Source organism: Zalophus californianus, chromosome 14, assembly GCF_009762305.2.
Source record: "Zalophus californianus isolate mZalCal1 chromosome 14, mZalCal1.pri.v2, whole genome shotgun sequence".
Lineage (NCBI taxonomy): Eukaryota > Metazoa > Chordata > Mammalia > Carnivora > Otariidae > Zalophus > Zalophus californianus.
The window spans coordinates 86,548,467-86,569,886 of record NC_045608.1 but is presented as its reverse complement, the minus strand read 5'-3'; the positions used below and the strand labels follow the sequence as shown (position 1 = coordinate 86,569,886).

Below are 21,420 nucleotides of genomic sequence, written 5' to 3'. Positions count from 1 at the left end.
GCTGCAGGCGCGCCGGGCGGCCTCGCCAGCCCAGCGCGCGCCGGATCCGCCCCCGCCGCCCCGAGGGGAGCAGCAGCCCCCGCGGCCAGTTTCCCGGGTTACGGAGGAGCGGGAGCAGAAAGCAAAGCCCAGACCCAGCCCCCGGCTCGGCTCCGCAGACGCTCACCCGGCGGCGGCCCGCTCTGCTTCCTCGCCCAGCGCCGGCGCGACTGCCGCGCTCGTCCCTCCTCTCCCGCAACTCCTCCTCCCGCCTCCTTCCTCCTCCTTCCTCCTCCTCCTCCTCCTCCTCCAGGAGGGGCGCGCCGCGGCGCCAGGGCCCGAGCGCCCAGCCGGAGCTGAGGAGCCAGCCGAGCGGGGCCGCCCCGCGGCCTCTACTCGGCCCGCGGCGCAGGCGGGCGTCCCGGCGCGGGGGGCGGGCCGGGCGGGGGGCGTCCGGGGCTGGGGGGCGGGGACGCGCGGGGTCGCGGGCGCCCGGGGCGGGGGAGCCGGGGCGCGCCGAGGGCGCCGGGGGCCGGGGACGTCCGGGCACGCGAGGGGCGCCTGAGGGACCGGGGCGCGCTGGCTCTGAGAGCGAGCCGGAGTCGTGGGGTGGGGCTGGGGGGCTGCGGGTCACGGAGGGGCGCTCGGGGGCTGGAGGCGGGGAGTCCGAGCCGCGGCCGGCCCGGCGTCCCGCTAGCCCGTGCGGGCTGCTGCGGCCGCTCCTCCCGTGCTAGCTCTCCGGGTGGCTAGCGCAGAAAAGAAAATCTTCTTGGCCCTGGGGCGCCGGCCCTCCCTTCGCCCCTGCGGCGGGGTGGCGGCCTCCGCACGGTCGAGGTGCGCCCACCTGGAGCGGCGACCCGGGTCTGGTCTGCGCCGGGAGGGAGGGCCCGAGGGCGGCCGAGCACGCCTGCCGGGGCCGGGCCGCGAGAGGGAAGCCCTGCCCCACCCCTTCTCGGGCTTCGTCGTCAGATTTGTTTCCTAGCGCACCCTTACTGCTTGTTTTAAGCCATCTACTTTCCCACTTAGTACTTTTACTGTTTTATACCATAGTTCACTATTGTTTGGGCCGCTGAATTTCACGGTAGGGTGATATGAGAAGTTGCGTGTTGGTAACTTGACTCATTTCTTTGGAAATCGGCTGAATGTGCCACTAACGTATAGCAATAACAGGAAATTTTATTTTTGTCAATGAGAAGCCACAGGAAAAAAATTCATTTGTTTTTGATGAAAACCTATTAAAGATAGGTGTCATTAAAAGAAGTATTGTTGACTTTAAAAGTTGTGTTTCTTTTTTTTTTAAGATTTTATTTCTTTATTTGACAGAGAGAGACAGCGAGAGAGGGAACACAGCAGGGGGAGCGGGAGAGGGAGAAGCAGGCTTCCCGCCGAGCAGGGAGCCCGATGCGGGGCTCGATCCCAGGACCCGGGGACCATGACCTGAGCCGAAGGCAGACGCTTAACGACTGAGCCACCCAGGTGCCCCAAAAGTTGTGTTTTTTTTAACAGGACCCTTTAAAAAAGAAACATAAGGGAATGCCTGGGTGGGGTGCCCCAAAAATTGTGTTTTTTTAACAGGACCCTTTAAAAAAGAAACATAAGGGAATGCCTGGGTGGGGTGCCCCAAAAGTTGTGTTTTTTTAACAGGACCCTTTAAAAAAGAAACATAAGGGAATGCCTTCTGGACCAGGCATCAAATTAAGTGTTTTTTTTGCATTATTTCATGTAATCTTCACAGCTATCTGACATAGTTCACATCAAACCCCCCCCATCCCCACCTTGCTTCTTTAGAAGTAGAAACAAATTACAATTGAAAACCTTGGTTAAGGTCACACAACTATATGAACTATCAAAACCAAGATGCTGACCAGCTCTGACAGACACAGAAGCCCAGGGTTTGAGCCTATCTGCTGGAGTCAGATGCACTCAAACCCGGATGCATTGCTGGCTCAGTGCTCACCAGGCCCAGCGCAAGGCTCACTGCCACCGTTTTCTTTAGATCAGATGACAGATCACTAACCCAGACCACTCATCCTCTTTCCCAGGGGGCTTAAAATGGAGGGGGTGGGGTTGAAAAGTTTGCTTATTATTTGTTATTACTGTTAACCTCTCTGACCATTCTGTTTAGTTTACATTCACTGCAATTAGATATTTGAGAATTGAGTTGCATTTACATCAGGATAACGGTAACAGTACAGGTTTATTCAGGTAAATACAGGTAAGAACTGAAGAGAACACCGGGTCTGGTGAATCACACACAACAAATGACATCAGCCTTATATATACTATTCTTAGTATAGTATAATATTAGAAATATATATATTACCTTATATATATTACCTTAGTAATATATATTACCTTAGTAATATATATATTATATATTATTATATTATATATAATTATATATATATTATATATAGTATATATATATTATATATAATAATATATATTATATATATATATAATATATATATATTATATATAATAATATATATTACCTTAGTAATATATATTACTAAGGTAATGTATATTTTATGAGCCAGGCATTGCATTAAGTGCTTTTGAATATATTACCTCCTTTAATTTTAACCAGTTCAGTATTATCATTTCCACACTACAGATGAGGAAACTGAGCCTTCTTGTGTATAAGTAGGAAATAACTTTCACACAGCTACTATGGGGCAGAGCTGAAATTCAGACTTAGGTCTCTCTGACTCCAGAATATGAGTTCTTAACCATTAGATTAAAATAATATTAGTAATGGAGCAACAATTTTAGTGTAGAGTTACTAGTGGCTAAATAGACCATTAAAATCTTCAGGCTCGCCTGAATTCCAAACACTTCTTGGCGATAGACGCGGGTTCTCATCCAAGCCTTCCTCTATCAGCAACTCAATCTCCCTTTGGGGGAAATCTTATCTTTGCTTATACTCAGCACAGCTGAGAGGCGTGCCCAGGACTAAGACTTCCGATTAGACTCTTGCCCAGGATTCTAACTCTGGAGCAAGAGATGCAAACAAGGAGCAGGGATGGGAGGGGATGGGGGTGTGACCCACCCTAGTGGGGTCCCTGGACCAGATTGTTCCTGGTGCCAGCCCCTGATAGCCTTCTAATAAACTCCCATTTTGCTCCTGCTGACCAATTTCTGTTTTCTGCAACCCAAAATGCTATCTGATAGATACATGTACTTGCTAAAAGATAATAATGGCAAAGGGTCCTATTGAAACTCTCCTATTCAGGGAGCATAGTTCCACCTCTTCCTCCTAAAGTCATAGCTTCTAGAGCCAGAAGGACCTTTCTTGGTCAACATCAATATCCTCATTTTATGGAGGAGGAAACAGACTCAGATCATACGACTTGTCCAAGATGACAAAGTTAAAAGCAGCTGAGTCATGACTTGAACTGCCATCTCTGGATTTACAGTCTGGTTTGAGTTCTAGCATTAAATAAATGTCTTACCTTCCTCCAGAAGGGGAAAAAAAAAGGAGCCCAGACTTGAGAAAATTGGGTGGAAGCAGGATGGGATACAGTAGCAGCCTTCCACCCCCTGGGCCCCTGGGAAAAGCTGCCCAAGTGAGCAAAATTCCACACCGTTAATTTTCCTTTCTCCCTCCCATTGCCCTTCTGCTGACTCCTGCCTTCCTGTCTTTGAGGATCCTGAGTTATCCCCCACCCATTCAGGTTCCTTGTTTGGTACATATACTGTGTTGAAGAGTGTCCTCCAAAGATTCATGTCCTTCCCAGAACCTCAGAATGTGATTTGGTTAGGAAGTGGCATCTGTGCAGATGTAGTTGAGTTGGTATGAGGTCCTACTGGAGAGGGATGAGGTCCTTGTCCAACATAATTGGTGTCTTTATGAGAGAAGAGACACAGAGGCAGATATGCTAGGAAGGCAGAGATTGTGGTGATACAACCAAGGAAGCTAAGGAATCCCAAGGGTAACTGGCAGCCAGCAGAAGCTAGGAAGAGGCCAGAGAAGATCCTCCTCTAGAGCCTTCAGAGCCAGCATGGCCCTAACCAGAACCTTGATCTTATACTTCAAGCTCTCAGAATCATGAAAGAATATATGTCCATGGTGTTTAACACCCAGTTTGTGGTACTTTGGGGTGGTACATGGGGAATGAATCCAGGACTCCTAAGCCCACCCGCCCCATGTAGCTGTTCTCTGGAAGTCTCCTCCCAACTCAAGCTTCTCTTTGTAGAGTCTCCCAGTTACCAGTGTGACCATAGGTCCCAGTTTGCCCAGACCAGTACCACGTTATAACTGCTGTTTTGGCACAAATGTTCACAGTGCCATTTGTCATCTCAAAATTGTTCCAGCTCAGATAATAAATTCCTTGTTCGCCCTGCCTTCCTCCTAAGGTGTAAAATAGTGACTCAGTTACCCAACATCAAAGCTCTCTTTTTTTTAAGATTTTATTTATTTTCTTGAGAGCAAGAGAGCGAGAGAGAGAGAGAGAGAAACAGCATGAGAGGGGATAGGGTCAGAGGGAGAAGCAGGCTCCCCACTGAGCAGGGAGCCAGATGCGGGACTCGATCCCAGGACTCCGGGATCATGACCCGAGCCGGAGGCAGTAGCTTAACCAACTGAGCCACCCAGGCACCCCAACATCAAAGCTCTTTGAGAATTGGACCCAACCTACCTCTCCAGCCTCACAGTCCACTTCTTTTTTTTTTTTAATTTTATTTATTTATTTGAGAGAGAGAGAGAGAATGAGAGATAGAAAGCACTAGAGGGAAGAGGGTCAGAGGGAGAAGCAGACTCCCTGCTGAGCAGGAAGCCCGATGTGGGACTCGATCCCGGGACTCCAGAATCATGACCTGAGCCAAAGGCAGTCGCTTAACCAACTGAGCCACCCAGGCACCCACAGTCCACTTCTTTATATCACACTTTGCTAGGTCGCAATGGGTAACTCCATCTCCAGATAGGTCCAGTCCTGTGCCTTAACTCATGCTCTTCTCTCTGCCAAGAATGTTCTTCCATTTCACCTGCCCCTACCTTCTGATTATTTCTGTTTATTGAAAATCTTACTCATCATCAGTCAAGGTTCAGATCTGCCCAGTCAGAAGTGATGTCATCCTATTTAGAAACCCCGCCTTGGGTTCAGAGCACAAGCAGGGGGGAGCGGCAGGCAGAGGGAAGGGGAGAAGCAGGCTCACTGCTGAGCAGAGCGCCTGATGCAGGATTCAGTTCCAAAACCCTGGGATCATAACCTGAGCCCAAGGCAGATGCTTAACAGACTGAGCCGCCCAGGCACCTCTTGTCTTTTTTTTTTTTTTTTAAGATTTTATTTATTTATTTGAGAGAGAGAGAACACGAGCTGGAGGAGCAGCAGAAGGAGAGGGAGAAGCAGGCTCTCCACTGAGCAGGGCACCTGATGCGGGGCTCCATCCCAGGACCTGGGGATCATGACCTGAGCCAAGGCAGACACTTAACTGACTGAGCCACCCAGGAGCCCCCAAAGATGCTTTGTCTTTTCATCATTGCATTATGCTACTAGTTAGTGCCTTGAGTAAAGATTTTTCACACAATAGAGACTCAAGAAATGTTTGATAAATAAATATGAATATTCCATTCCTCTCTCCATCTATTTGAGAATAGCCCAGTGATAAATGGGCTTTCAAAACCTTTCTAAAGATCCACTTCAAGATATAGGGTGGCTGGTTTGTCCTTTGGGAAGTGACAAATACCTGCTTTCTGGGAAAATGTCTGTGCTATTTTAATCAGCAGCTAGGTTCTGCTAGCTGCGAATGAGCTGAAGTCAAAGGAATGATGCCTACCTCCCAGAACAATGAGCTCTGAGGATTTTTAAGACCTGGCAGAAGGTATGTGGGTACCTGTTGAGTCAGAAAAGCAGCACTGCAACAAAACACTGTTCCTATATAATGAGTCCACAGCACATCAGGCTTAGCTTCACATGATTCTCTATTTCAGATCAAAGATTCCTATCTGTAGACAGTTTAAAGAAATACCTCACTCTTTCCTCCCTCTCCACTTCCAGGATGCAGGGCCCCTCTGACCACTTAGGAATCTTTCACTGTGTAAGGTAATCCTGTTGATTTAATGCGAAAAAATTTAGCAAATACTCATTATCATGAGGAGTTGACGGAATGAATTTGCCTCTCCTAGAAATTTAGGAGGTATATCCAATACAGAGAATCACCCGGTATACACCCCTGCCCGCATTAAGCCAACAATGGAAGAATGTACTAGAATTCTTCCCTACAGTAGGCAGAGAGCCATAACTCCTATGGCTTGCTCAGGGTAGTCTGGAACTGCCATCACTCCTCGGGTGACATGCTAGCTGTGCAGAATCCCATCTCTTAGAGAATCCCCTTTCTATGGCAAGACAAAGTGAGTTGTTGGCTCATTGGATTCAAAAGCTAGGGCCAACATTTACAGAAAAATAAACTTCTACCTATGTTTGTGATTCTAAAGCATTAGAAATTCCTGGCAAACCATAAAAAAGAAAAAAAAATACTGTGCCTCCTATGGCATTGACTAATATTCTATATTAGAACTTCGTTCCTTTAGATTTGGAGTTATTAAAGTACAAATACCTTTCTAGGAGCAATAGCACTTTTAGGTGTCATTACCCTGTGATCTATATATTACTATCATATTGTTATTTGATTATTGCATCATTTTTAAATTTTTATATCTAGGTGTTCCCCAATTTACCCATGAAATTCCATTCTAAGAGCTTTTTTGTAATTTATAAATTCAATTTTCAATTCAGTGTTTCTAAGGAAAAATGCGATGTTATAAATGGTCATTAGATTCCCAGATTATCTCCTCTACCCAACAAAAAAGCTTGTAATACAATTAAATTATATAACTAGAATGAATATTAAATCTTTCTAGTGCTCCAGTATGCTATATGTCAGGTGAAAGCTATCCTAGTCTGTTAGTGGTAGGCTCCTGAGGAATGAGTAGAAACTGGGAACCACAGTGTTCAATGAGCACATCAGGATTCAGCCCTCAGGAGGAAGGGCTTTGGAAGACCCACATGATACCAGAGCCTTGGATAAGTGAAATGCCTAGACTCAGGGCTGGCTTCCAGTCTAAGCAGCAAACTAAAGTAGGGGTCTGAGAAAAGTCAAAGTTGAAAAGAAAATTTCCCCAGTATAAGTATTGTGTTAGGTACTGGTATAGTGTTAGGTACTGGGAATGTGTTAGGTACTGGTGTGGGTTGAATTATACCCCCCAAAAGGTATGTTGAAGTCCTAACCCCCACACCTGTGAATGTGACTTTATTTGGAAATGGGGTCTTTGCCAATGTAATCAATTTAAAATGAGATCATACGGGATTCCGGTGGGCCCTATTCCACTGACAGATTCTTGCATGAGGGAAATCAGGGTATAAACACACAGTCTCATTCAAGAAGGCAGAGACCCAATCATGGGAGACTGGTGAGCTGTGCGGAGCAAGATGGCAGCTTCCACTCATTCAATATCCAACAAGTATTTGTTGAACATCTATGTCCCAGGACATATACTATGTTCCAGTTGTAGCTCTTGGTACAGGGGGTATTTCAGCAAACATTAATTGAGCATCCACTCTATTCTAGGCATAGTTCTTGGTGTGGTGGATAAGGAATAAGGAGTTAAAAGTGCCCTTAAATGGTTTAATTTAGTGGGAATGGGGGAAGTGAGGGGAGGGAAGAGTTGACACTAAATAAGCAAATGAACAGAAAAGTCTAGATTACACATGTGCTACAAAGGAAATAAAATGGGTGATGAGGTAGACAGTAACTGGGGGAGGGTTGGAGGCACTTATATAAGAGTCAATCCAGGGGGGGCGCCTGGGTGGCTCAGTCATTAAGCATCTGCCTTTGGCTCAGATCATGATCCCAGGGTCCTAGGATCGAGCCCCGCATCGGGCTCCCTGCTCCGCGGGAAGCCTGCTTCTCCCTCTCCCGCTCCCCCTGCTTGTGTTCCCTCTCTCGCTGTCTCTCTCTGTCAAATAAATAAATAAAGTCTTTAAAAAAAAAAAGAGAGAGTCAATGCAGGAGGACCCCTCTGAGGAAGTCATCCTTGCTCTGAAACTTGAAGGATGGGGATGAGAAAAAATGTGAAGGTCTAGGCAGGGAAGCCTTCTGGGAAAATCTCTGAGGTGTGACTAAATTTGTCATATTTGAGGAAGAAAGAAGACTGGTGTGGGTAGGTAGAAGATGAAGGTGGAAGCGGGGGGGGGGTGCAAATTATTTCAGCCCTATAGGTAGGGAGCTTTAGTTTTTTTTTTTTTTTTAAGATTTTATTTACTTATTAGAGAGAGAGAAACAGCATGAGAGGGGAGAAGGTCAGAGGGAGAAGCAGGCTTCTGCTTCTGCTTAATCCCAGGACCCTGGGATCATGACCCGAGCCGAAGGCAGTCGCTTAAGGACTGAGCCAACCAGGCGTCCCGGGAGCTTTAGTTTTATTCTAAGAGCGATAGGAAGTAATATGGGGGGATTTAATCAGGGTTTGGTGCAAACTGTCTCCGTGCTGCACAGAGAACGGATTTTCTCTGGACAAGGTGAGAAGCAAGAAGAGTAGGAGCCCAGGTGAAGGGTGACGGCAGTTTGGACTGGGGTGGAGGTCATGGAAGTAAATGGAATTGATGTGACCGGCCTTAGGAGTTTAACGGAGAGTACAACTAAGTTAAGAGCAAGATGAAGGAGTTTTGGTGATTACGAGGGATAGTGAAAAGTCATGGCAAGATACCAGAGGACGAAGAGTTTGAATGTAGCCAACTGGAGGAAACTCAGCAAGGTGTTCAGACTCCTTTCAGTGTCCCATAACCAGGGAGGACACCTCTGGCCTGCTTCACATGTAGGTCAGAAAGTCTTTCCTGTGTTTTATGACCCGCTTGGGGCGAAGCTCAGAAACTCCTTCCTGCACATGCCTTTTCTCAAATTCCTTCAGCTTCAAATATTCAGTATGTCAAGGTGCCATATTTTGGGGTAGGATGTCCTGAACCCCATCAATAAAAGCCTAATTCCTTACCAGAACTTTTGTGTTTCTGCTATTTCTTCAAAGGATATAAACCCAAAGGGTAAAAGAAGAAAAACTTCTCTTCTGACCTCTTAAATTATAATCCTGCAAATTAAACTGACAGAAGACAGAACAACAGGCAAAAAGGCATTTTTTTTTTTAATTGATGTTAGTATCTTTAAGGGTATAGGAGCTTGGTGGAAAAGAAGTAAAAACCCAGGGGCACCTGGGTGGCTCAGTTGGCTAAGCAGCCGACTGTTGATTTCTTCTCAGGTCATGATGTCAGGGTCATGAGATGAAGCCCTGTGTCGGGCTCTGCGCTGGGCGTGGGGCGGGCTTGGGTTCCTCCCTATCTCTCTTCTCCTTCTCCCCCTCCACCTTCCTCCCCACTCAAGTGCGCCTGTGCTCTCTCACTCTCTCTCTCTCTCTCAAAAAAAGTAAAAACCCAAAGAAGCATTTAGAGTTGGGCTATAAATATATAATTTTAAGAAAGGGCAATAAATTGTGGTGAAGCAACTAGGCAGAGGAAGAGGGCCTGGGTTCGAGGGCAATAATAAATTGTGGGAAGGGGACTAGGAAATGCACAGTAATTGAGAGTAAGGTTTGGTACACAGACTCACTCTCCTATCCTCTCATCTCAGTGCCTCTCTGATCCCCCTGGGAGGAGCAGCCTACAAATGGAAATGTATATCACCTTCACAGAGGGAACATGTGCCCTGCTTTGAGGCAGAAAAGAGGAGGGCAAAGAGCTCTTCCTTGCCCGCCCTTTCCAATTACCTTCAGCTCAAAAGCATCTAGCAATGCGCCAGAATGGCGTATCTTGGGGTGAAATATACTGACCACCTACAAAGGTTAAAAATCGCTGTATTGGCAACAATTTTAGCATAGCTGTCTTAGAATTTACTATTCAGCTACATTCTTGAGAATGAAACTAGGCACAGGTTACAGAATACCTTAAATGTGCAGAAAGTTGGATTTATCTCAGAGAAAATACTGCAAGGGGAAGACACCGGAACCATTAAAAAAAAAAAAAAATAGTGTTGTATCTCCTAGCAAGCAACCCACGGCAAATATTTAGAATGTCAGTAGTAATACAAAAGGCCACTAGTGAATGGTTAGTAAAGCATTTACACTAATAATAATTTACGCAGAAGTAATTTTGCTCTTTTCAATTAACAGCAGACTTATTTGAAAAGGAGATGTCTGCACAGGCAAGGGAAAATATTGGTCATGCAAACATCTTGTTGCAGAACAATAACGAACATACCTTTGGTATTGGTATGTGTAAAATTTCCTATCCTGAGTCACATCTCCGCAGTGGCCGGTCAAAGGACTTGAGATCAAAAGGCACTCTCTTTGAAGGAAGTGTAAAAATGTTTTCAGTGAACAGTTTCCCCGCCAGGATCCATTTTCATGTCCCTTTGGTTCCTTTTGAGTTTTGGTAGAGGTTGGGAACAATGGGTGCTAAGTACCCCTCACATTAGGTGCTAATCTATGCCAGACTTGCAAAGGAGTGGCTCCAAACCTGTTTTGCCTGAATTAACCAACCTACCCAGTTTCAGGGTACAAAAGAAAAGAGGCAGTGTGACCTGTACTTCAATGAGGGAAAAAAGGAGTTGTTTCCTCCCCATTTAAAGCCAAATGATGACAAGCTTCAAGAAAACCAGAGAGCCTGATCTATGGTCTTGGTAGGGGTTGTTGAGGGCCTGATGTCAGGTTCACACATGAAAATGCTGAAGAATATAGACATGCTAGAGCTGTCAGACCCAGCAGCAAAACAGAACAAAAGACCCACAGCACCCCTGGAGTGTGGCCGGCCAAGGGTATGGGAGCCACCTGCGGGTCTGTGGGCCTGTAGACAGAGCTGGAACCAGATAACTTACAAAGGACCCTGCCCTAGAGGGTGTTAAAGAAAAAAATTATTCTGATGCTTGTTAAGACAGTAAGGGAGACTTTCTTGTGATCCATGTCAAGACTGTTGTAACAGCGGAGAGAAACTGGCTTCCCTCTGAACACAGTAAAGGCAGCTGAGGATTTACAGCCCACAAGCAAAGTGAAGGGAGCCAGGAGATGGAAAATTACTAAGTGGAGTCAGGCAGGGTGGGGAGAGTCTTGCTAAATCATCACCATCTTGTGAGGAGATCCAAGCTGCACACCAAGTAGCCCACGTGGGCAAGAACTGAGGCCTCCTGCCGACAGCAAGCACCACACGAGTGAACCATTTTGGAAACCCTAGCCCCACATCACCCTTCAAAGTACCTGCAGCCCAGCCCATGTCTTGCCTTCAAAATCAGAAGAGACCCCACACCAGATCCACCCAACCAAACTATTTCTGAGTTCTTGGCCCAAAGAAACTGAAATAATATGATGTGTTTATTGTTTTAAATCACTAAATTTTGGGGTGATTTGTTATATAGTAGTAGAAAACTAATATAGCCCATTTTACAAATGAGGAAAATAAGGCACAGAGAGGTTAAATAACTTGCTGGTGTCATGCAGCTATAAGTGACAAAATCAGGATTTGAACTCACATCATCTGTGTTGGCATGCCCCCTTAACCATGACACACTATGCCTCTACCACTTAGAGAAAGTGACTTGTGATGCTCAGCATGGGGTTGAATGGGACCTCTAGGCGACCAACAGGTACGTGAGTATGCCCATGTATTTTTGCCCACGTTTTTAGTCTTTTATTTTATTTTTCAGAATTTTGAATAGACTTTATTTTTAGAGCAGTTTTAGGTTCACAGCAACATTGAGCAGAGAATACTGATCATTATTTTTTTAACCATCAAACCTTTGCGTGTATTTGAACTTAATCAGAAGCTGATAATAATCGAATATTTTAGGGATGCCTGGGTGGCTCAGTTGGTGAAGCGACTGCCTTCGGCTCAGGTCATGATCCTGGAGTCCCGGGATCGAGTCCCACATCGGACTCCCTGCTCAGCAGGGAGTCTGCTTCTCCCTCTGACCCTCTTCCCTCTCATGCTTTCTATCTCTCATTCTCTCTCTCTCAAATAAATAAATAAAATCTTTAAAAAAAAGAATCGAATATTTTATAATAAAGATTCGTCAGTGCTCTGTTCACTAAAAATTTTTTTGTGAAGGAAACGTTTTCTTTTATCCTGATTTACCTCTCTCCTTCATTCATTTTAACCTGGCTTATTATGATTTAATTTGTAATAGACTGGAGGTTTGATTTAAATAACCTAATGAAGTACTAACGTTTTAAGAAAATAACATTCGGGGCTCCTGGGTGGCTCAGTTGTTAAGCCTCTGCCTTCGGCTCAGGTCATGATCCCAGGGTCCTGGGATCGAGCCCCGCATCCGGCTCCCTGCTCCACGGGAAGCCTGCTTCTCCCTCTCCCACTCCCCCTGCTTGTGTTACCTCTCTCCCTCTCTCTCTCTCTGTCAAATAGATAAATAAAATCTTAAAAAAAAAAGAAAATAACATTCAACTTCCACTTGTGAGTGTTCAAAATATATAAACTGCTTAATCTCTTAACCTTATGTCCTCATAAAAAGAAGCTGCATGCCCTGAGCATGTTCTTGGTCTCATCTGTCTTCCCCGTTCTCTCTTTACTGTTGATACCAGGATAATCACCTTGCCATGTCCATGGTAACCATATTTTGCAAAGAAGCTATGTAATATTTACACGATAAAAGGAGTGCAGGGAGCAAACCAGTTTTCAATGGTATCTCATTCCTAAACTTTTCATCAAGAGGAGCTGGGAAGGTAGAGTTAACTTTTAACTATCTATTAATAAGTATCACAAGATAAATGCTAAGTCAGCCAACTGTGCACATCTTTCCCATCTCCCTTCATTACCCCTAGGTTGTCATCTTGAAAAAGTATGACTTCAAATGAGACCCAGAAATAGAAGAGGCTGTGCACCAGCTTAGGAAAAGCACTTGGCAAAAGACAAGTCTTCATTATATAAGGAAATAAATGAGCGCCTATCATGAAACACCAATTTAAATATTACCTTTCCGTCGGAACATAGGGTATAATTCATTCCAAGAGCAAACCAACATCTATTAAAAATAAGTAATTTGGGGGCGCTTGGGTGGCTCAGTCGTTAAGCGTCTGCCTTCGGCTCAGGTCATGATCCCAGGGTCCTGGGATCGAGCCCCGCATCGGGCTCCCTGCTCAGCGGGAAGCCTGCTTCTCCCTCTCCCTCTCCCCCTGCTTGTGTTCCCTCTCTCACTGTGTCTCTCTCTGTCAAATAAATAAATAAAATCTTTTAAAAAAAAGATAAGTAATTTTGACTGAGAGCTTTGGAAATGGTTTTCTAACAGATCCTTCCTCTACAATGTTGCCGAGTGTGCGTAAACTCAGGAAAGATCTGGCAACTCCAGGATTTAACTTGGAAAGAGAAAGCAACGGAAGACCTAGGGAGCTATTAAGGAAACATCAGTGTGATTCAGATTGCCTTCTGTCATTGATCGTTTTCAGGTTCAGTTGTGTTTGAAAACAGTTCTACAGGGATGGTGGAGTAAACAATAGCAGTCCAAGCACTTAGCTCTCCTTGCCACAGGACTCAGTGGGTTCCTGACATGTTCCCCACTGTAAATAGAGTATCTCTTGGCTGAGTCTCTGCTAAATATTGAGTGGAAGCAAGATAAACATTTTACTCCCAACAGATGTCTGGGGGGTACTTAAGTCTTTATTTCTAGGTGGTACAGAGAAGTAGGCTTAACTTTTAGATAGGTTGAGGACAGGCCAGCCACATACACACATGAAAGTTGAAGAAGCAGAAAAGGAGAGATCTAAATAGAAGGTTCTTCCTACATTGGCCCACGGGTTGTCCCAGGGCATTCCTGAGGAAATGGCCAAAGTGCCCCTTAACAATTGACTTTCACTCTGTCAAACCTCCCTGGTTTGGGAGGAAGCTGCAACATCCTTGCATAGGAGCAGCGGGCCCGTGCGCAGGAGAGATGCTGCATCTACTTCTCTGCAGTGCATGTGAGGCTTGCTGGCTTGATGCTGGGGGTGGACAGCTTTGGGGAAGGAAGAGGGGATCCAGCAGTTGGTGAGATGTACATACACCAAGTGGAGTGGGAGGCACCTGTCGGGGTCTGCCCTTGTTCCCCAAGTGTCCTGGTGCCTTAGGGAGCATGACATTAAACGGCAAATAAAACACACCACAATAGGTAGAAAGACCCTGAGGGACATCTACCTTTTGAGTTATTTAGCATTTCCCCGAAATGTGTCACCCTTAGTAATATTTACACGATTTTATTATTGGCTGGTAACGTCTTCGGTAGGGTCCGCAAAAGTCATTTAAAAACATCTAATGCTTGTGAAGAGGCTCATACTGGTTTAGAATGATGGCCTGCTGCTGACTCTGTTTTCCCGGAAATCTATCCTCCAGCCTTCTGTGTTCTGTGCCGTGTGCTAAGAGGCTGCCCGCTGTGAGCATCGCTCTGGCTTCCTTGCCCACTGGGGTCCTGGCAGGTCCAGCCCCGTTTGGAAAAAGCCTTTGAGTGGAGACCCAGAGCAGAGAGTAGCCAGGATGCTTGTCCCCGGCTCTCTCCTCCCAGTGCTACAGTTTAGACAGAGATTGCCTTCCTTGGCGCACGGATCCAGGAGATGCTCCTAGCCCCCTCCCTCTCCTACTGGGGCTGTTCCCTCCTCTTGCCTCTCTGGGCAACTCTGGGTGGTAATGGCTCTGCGGCTGCTGCGTCCTGGGTGTCATCCTCCCTTGTGAGTCCTTAGCTCTGCTCACCACTCTGTGTACCCTCTCTTGTTCAAGCTTTTTTTTTTTTTTTTTTTTGGTTAAACCCTTTGGGTCTGCCTTCTGTTTCTGCCAACACTCTGAGGTAGCACCTCTTTTTTGCACAGCATGCAAATGGATGCAATTCAGGTTTGTAGCTTGGAGAAGTTTTGCTGGAGCATACATTTTAGAACCAGGCTGTCATTTCATTTTCTGGATAATCCCTAAGCATACTCTGGTGGCCTGGCAGTATGCTCACTTGGCTAGGCTGGACAACATTTCTCAGAATTCTGGTCCCTGTATATTTCCAGTCGGGGAGGGGGAGTGGGGGGGGAGCTACAAAGACATTTGAAAAAAGGAAGTGAAGTTGCAGTTATATTTTTCTGATGCTCAGGAGATCAGTGGAGAAGCACAGGTGTTGGGACAGCTCACCCATTTTGTTTCATTTACCTGCTGGCTCACCCTGTTGGTACAGGCCTTATTGCACACCCTCTTTTCGCTTCTCTGATGCCTGGCCCAGGTGTGTGTTGAGCTCAAAAGTGAAAAGCTCCAGCTTCCCCTGAAGGGCATGGCATCACCAGCAGAGAGAGATAAGCACTTCCCAGGTTCCAGTGTGTCCTTGTGGGCTCCAGCTCACGCTCCTGAGTTCCAGCTTCCCTGACACTTTTTGCAGACTGAAGACCAAACAGCAGATAGAATGACCTTACAGAGACCACCTAACCAGCTCCTGCGACTGTGCAAGGTCAATCCTTATAATATGTCCGTATTTCTATAACAAAGAATATAAGTAGTGGTTCTGCATCTCTAGTAAAATCCCCACATATTTATGCCACCATTCTTTTATCTGTCCTATTTAGCTTCCCTTTTGTCTCCCCTACATGTTAAAATACTTTCTTACTTTCTTCTTTATTAATGCCATTTCAACTATGATTTCAGAGCCTCATTACCTCCTAAAATATCTTAGAAATAACACTGTGGAATGGTATTCTCTTTGAGAACATAATTAACTAATTAATGTCAATCTGGATGCCTGCTTTGAGGCCATTAGCATCCTCACAGAGGCTAAGATTTGGAAATTGAAACAGAATTCAAATTAACTATTTTTGTTATTTCTCAAGTTATTTTATGATAGTTATTAGGTTTTGTGAAAATATTAAAAAATCTTTAACTTATAAATTTTAAATGACCTGTGCATTTTGCTTATCCATATTAATGCCATTCTTTCTCACTCTCCCTCTCTCTTTCTCTTTAGTTTTTTATGAATGTCTGTATTGGTCAGAAAATAGGTGTTATCTATTCTTCTATTAAACTACTTCTAGTAGGCACTGTTATCCAGTGTTTTATCAGTGAAAGGTAAAGAGTTTTTATTGGGCCAGTGAAAACTCTTCCTTATGAGCTCATTTCTGATTGTGACATTCATTGCAAACACAGACAAGTTTCCATTTCTCCTTATAGAATCTTTTTTACGTATTTGAAACTCATTATTATGTCACACATGTCCTTTATGTGTGTGTGTGAAACAAAGGGTCCTAATTAGTCTCCTTTTTTTTTAGTGTTTTAGAAGTGGCTACATTCCTATTTTCTTTCTTATTTTGGAATTTATTCTTCGAAGTTCCAACTCTAGTGCATAGAGTATATTCATTGTTTGATATCCATCTCAGAAAGAAAATGTGATATGACATTGGGTAATAACATTCAGAACAAATTATGTCAGAATTTTCTCTTCTGTGAATGCCTTTGCTTTTATGGACCATGTGATATTGTGGATTGTACCTGAATGTTTTTATATTAGAAAATAAAAAAAGTTTATTTTTGAACATATAAGTATGATAAACATGAACAATATATATAAGAATCACAAGACATTTCATTTATGTCAAAAAGGAATAGAAGAAAAAAAACATTGAATCTTAATATATCAGTTTGTGAAACGAACTGTGTATAACACAATAAATATTTGGAAACCAGTTATACTTCAGCTTTTTATATTCCCTAACCTGAAAAATATTGTTTAATGTAACCGTTAAAATGTGACTTTCTTTACTATGCGAACTCCCTCTGAAGAGATAAATAAGAACATTCATATTAATGAGATATGCATTATCTTATTTAATTAAATGTCATCCACAATGGAACTCATCAATCTGAAGAGGATAATGGACTTGGGTAATGTTAGACCATTATAGAAACTAAGCCAAGACTTTCTTCTAATTTTAAAAATCATTTTCTAAATCATATACATACATCGGCACAATGCTCATTTTAGTTCAAAGATGTTTATTTTAAAAGTAATTGGCACAGAACCAGGACAATGTCCTATCCCACTAATTTCATAGCCCTGGGGAACTCACTACAAACAGATGAAAAGTATGGTCAGTAATTTCCTGAGCCAGAGCTAAATTTGTGATTAATAGAATTTGTTTAGATGGGATGAGAGAAAGGGAGAGAAATAAATAAATTCATAAGAAAGCCATCTGAACTTAACATCGAACCTTCCATAGTAAGATGTAATTTGTTTAATTTACTATTAACGAGTTGATTTCATTTGTATGATACATATTCTTTAATTCCCTAAAATATGGGCTAGCATAATAAGCACTAACACTAATAATCATAGTGATTGCCAAGATTTTTAAAAATCACTGAAAAAAGCAGACAATTTCTGGTTTCAGTGTGGAAAGAAAGGAAGGAATCATTTGTCTTATGAATTTTATTCCTTGCCTAATGTGACAATTACTGGATATTTCAAGGAAAAAAATCAGTATTTCAATAGAAGATGAAAACTACCAAATAATATTTAGATCCGTAATTCCTAGTGAAATTCAAATTAATTAAAGGCAAAGTATTAATTATCTTTTCAGGAAAACAAAGTAATTAAATTATCCTTTTAAAAATAGGATTATTGGGCACCTGGGTGGCTCAGATGGTTAAGCGTCTGCCTTCGGCTCAGGTCATGATCCCAGGGTCCTGGGATCAAGTCCCGCATTGGGCTCCCTGCTCCTTGGGAGCCTGCTTCTCCCTCTGCCTCTCTCTCTCTCTCTCTCTCATGAATAAATAAATAAAATCTTTAAAAAAATTAAAAAATAAAAATAGGATTATTTTTCTATTCCATTTGAAATGGACTTCAGTATTTTTTATTTTTTTTAAGTTTTGTTTATTTATTTTAGAGAGAGAGTGGGGGGGTTATGGGGGCAGAGGGAGAGGGAGAGAGAGTCTTAAGCAGTCTCTGTGCCCAGCCCAAAGCCTGTCACAGGGCTTGATCTCATGACCCTGAGATCACAACCTGAGCCAAAATCAAGAGTCGGATGCTTGACCAACTGAGCCACCCAGGGGCGCTGGTATTTTCTATTTTTTAACACTGAAATGAGCCTTTCACATACTGTGATAATATTAAACATATTAGTTTTCTTGGATGAGATGCCTAGCGTTGGAGTCCAACTTTAATATAAAGTTAAAGTTATTTATATATTCACTTTCAATTCCCGGTAACTTAAGCATGCATATTAGCTCTTTAACTGTCTTAATATCTTTTTTTTTAACTGTTTTATTTATTTATTCATGAGAGTCAGAGAGAGAGAGCGAGAGAGAGAGAGGCAGAGGAAGAAGCAGGCTTCCCGCGGAGCAGGCAGCCCGATGCGGGACTCGATCCCAGGACCCTGGGATCATGAACTGAGCTGAAGGCAGACGCTTAACCATCTGAGCCACCCAGGTGCCCCTAACTGTCTTAATATCTTAAAATAAAGAGAACACACATTTAAGTGCATCAGTTCGAGTATGTTTATATTTCTCTACAATTTCAACCTTATACCTCACTCTGTTAGTTTTCAGCAGCGCTAACTTACAAGAGAAATTTTGGGTGTTGCACTAAGTGATTTTCCTACTTGAATTCAAAGACAATGATGGTGTTGTTCTAGGTCTAGGAAAATTTATTGCCAGAAACACATCTTTAGTATTCTAAGTCTATACAAAAAAAGTCATTGGACTTCTTCTCACTCGTGTTGTTTTTTTTTTTTTAAAGAGTTTATTTATTTATTTGAGAGAGAGAGAGAACGAGAGAGAGAGAAAGCACATGAGACGGGGGGAGGGTCAGAGGGAGAAACAATCTCCCTGCCGAGCAGGGAGCCCGATGCAGGACTCAATCCAGGGACTCCAGGATCATGACCTGATCCGAAGGCAGTCGCTTAACCAACTGAGCCACCCAGGCGCCCTCACTCGTGTTTAATTTTATGAAGTAACATTATGTCAATTTTACTGCATGAATTTTCACTCCAGAATACAGCAGTAATGCTAAAGTTTTAACACACATCAATTTATTTTCAGGACTGTCTGCCACAAAATTACTGATTGATCCCTTTGGTTGGACCCCTGTTAACTGATTCCTTCTCTCTCTGGATAGATTTATAGACCTATCAAACATTGCATAAAGCTGTTAATGTGGGAATGTTATTTAATGAGGCTACACAGGCGGTGTTACAAGCTAATGATGTTAAAATTTTAAAAGCAGGTTTCACGAATAGGACTAACTTCAACATTTTTTTTTATTTAGAATATTGCAAACCCTTGAAAATAATGACATGTTAAAAATATATAAAAATTAAACTTATTACAATGCATCAAAAATATGCACTGTATTATGCACTAAATATGCACTAAATATGAAAGTCTTTCTTTTAAAATTAATTACACTTTTTGCCATGTATCATATCTTCATGCTTCTACAAAATTAATTCATGGTCAGAAAGCACGAAAGAAACTTTAAGAATTTTAAATAAGCAAGTATTATAACTTAATATTTTATCTGAATTTCAAGATAATACTCCCTAAATGTATTCCATATTTACTTTTTAAAAACATCTTCTTTTGTTACTTTGATGAATGAGTTGCTTGATATGCAGTAGTTTATGAGCCCCTTGGAAAGGAAACCAGCATCATGAGGCTATGGCATGGTTTCACTAATGACAAGTGATGTCACACTAACCTTATTTCTTTCTTAAAAAGTGTGACTAAAGGGGTCATTAAGGGCCACCCTGCAGACCCAGAGTATTTGGACTTCAGCAAAGCATTTGACAAGGTCCTCATGTGATATCTTTGAAGATTCGATGGAGAAATGTTAGCTCGAGGCAAGGAGAGTTTGATATATTGAACTCTGGATGAATGATTATCATCAAGAAATGTCAGATGATCGCAATCAAGGGCAAGCTTTGTCCTCAGCCCTTTGCCGATCAAATTCGTTAATGACTTGGATAAAAATATAGAAGCCCTTAGATTTATGGCTAGTATATAAAACTGAATAGAAAATTTGGACAATTGGGTTGAATTTACTAAAAATGGCATTGAACACAGTAAGTTCTTGATCCTAGTTAAAAAAAAAAAAATCAGACAAGTGTGGTTGGAGGAAATTTAGCTCAGCAATTTTAGTGAAAATATGAGCCAACAGTAAGATGTGACCTTAGCAAAGCTATGTTGACCTTCAGCTGCATCACTAGCACCATAACGTCCAGAGTGAAGAAGGCAATTGTCTCAATCCACTCAATAAGACCCCACTTGGAAAATTATATTTACTGGATGCAAATTGGAGCTTATTCAAAAGATAGTGACCAGCATGGTAAAGGAATTTCAAAGCATGTGATATGAGAAATAAAGAAATGGGGATTTGTACCTGGGAGACAGGAAGACTGAGGAAATCTAAAGTCATGGTTTCAAAACATTGGAAGGATAGAGAGGAAAAGAAGAATTAGACTCGTGTGTAGCGCAAAGAGCTAACACAGATCACCCTCTGTATAGAAGTGGAAGAGCTCTTTGCATAGACTGTGAGCTTATAAATGTAGAAGGATTGATGGAATTGGAAAATCACTGCTTTGCAACTGTCGTTGAAATCACTGACTCAGGCAGGAATGACCATTGGATGCTGTGACCAGAAAGAGAAGGATTGGCAAGAATCAGGATATTCATATGGTGTCCAAGCACGGACCCACAGGCTGCCTTCTGCTGTAGTGCTTGTTTTGAAGCCACAGTTTAGTTCCAATGTGACTGATGTATTAGGGAACAGTTTGAGTGAAACTCAAATTGGGCATAACACTTGCTTATGCATGATTTCATTTACCAGACCCATCCTCCTGGCACCCACAGGCAAACTGCAGTCTTTTGGGGGAGAAAATGCCATATTTGTATAGTATTTATGTATTTCTGAACCATTTAGCATGTGTAAAACTGATTTGCTGCCATTTTTTTTTTAATGTGTCACTGATGCGGTTTTTGCGATTTGTTCCTCTGACCCCGGTTCCCCATAAACCCTGTGGTATTTTATTTTGTGATTTTGCATAGCTGATGATTTTTAGGAGAATTTCCTGAGTTATAAATGACTCATTGTACTTCCTAATCACAAAGTTTAAAAGGACCCACCGTGGAATGATCTGGCTGTCTCTGCCTCACATGAAGGAAATGTGAAATGCCTTAGAATGATCTAAGGTTATCTACTTCTTGGCGGGATGCGATACGAAGTATACCCATCACCTATAAAATAGCCAGAAATATGTAAATGGAATCTCGCCAAGCCTTTCCACTTAAATAAAATGGAATCTATTTTTACCTATTCACATTCAAGATCAGCACATCATTTTCAAGTAGCACAAATATTACATTTTATTTGAAAACACAACCTAAAATAAAGCCAGCTATAAAAAACACTGGCCGAAAATTGGGGAAACGTGAAAGTAGACTGGGTATTAAATTTTTATTTTATTTTTATTTT

The 21,420-nt window shown here is 42.9% G+C and overlaps 1 protein-coding gene across 2 annotated transcripts in view; it reads right to left on the bottom strand.

Annotated features, from left to right (window-relative positions):
- Positions 1-278, bottom strand: part of SOCS6 (suppressor of cytokine signaling 6) — a 39,430-nt gene extending 39,152 nt beyond the window's left edge. For both annotated transcript variants that reach the window (XM_027577539.2, XM_027577534.2), the window contains exon 1: positions 167-278. The gene's annotated coding sequence lies outside the window, so the exon portion shown is untranslated. The remainder of the gene's footprint in view (positions 1-166) is intronic.
- Positions 279-21,420: the final 21,142 nt, after the last annotated feature.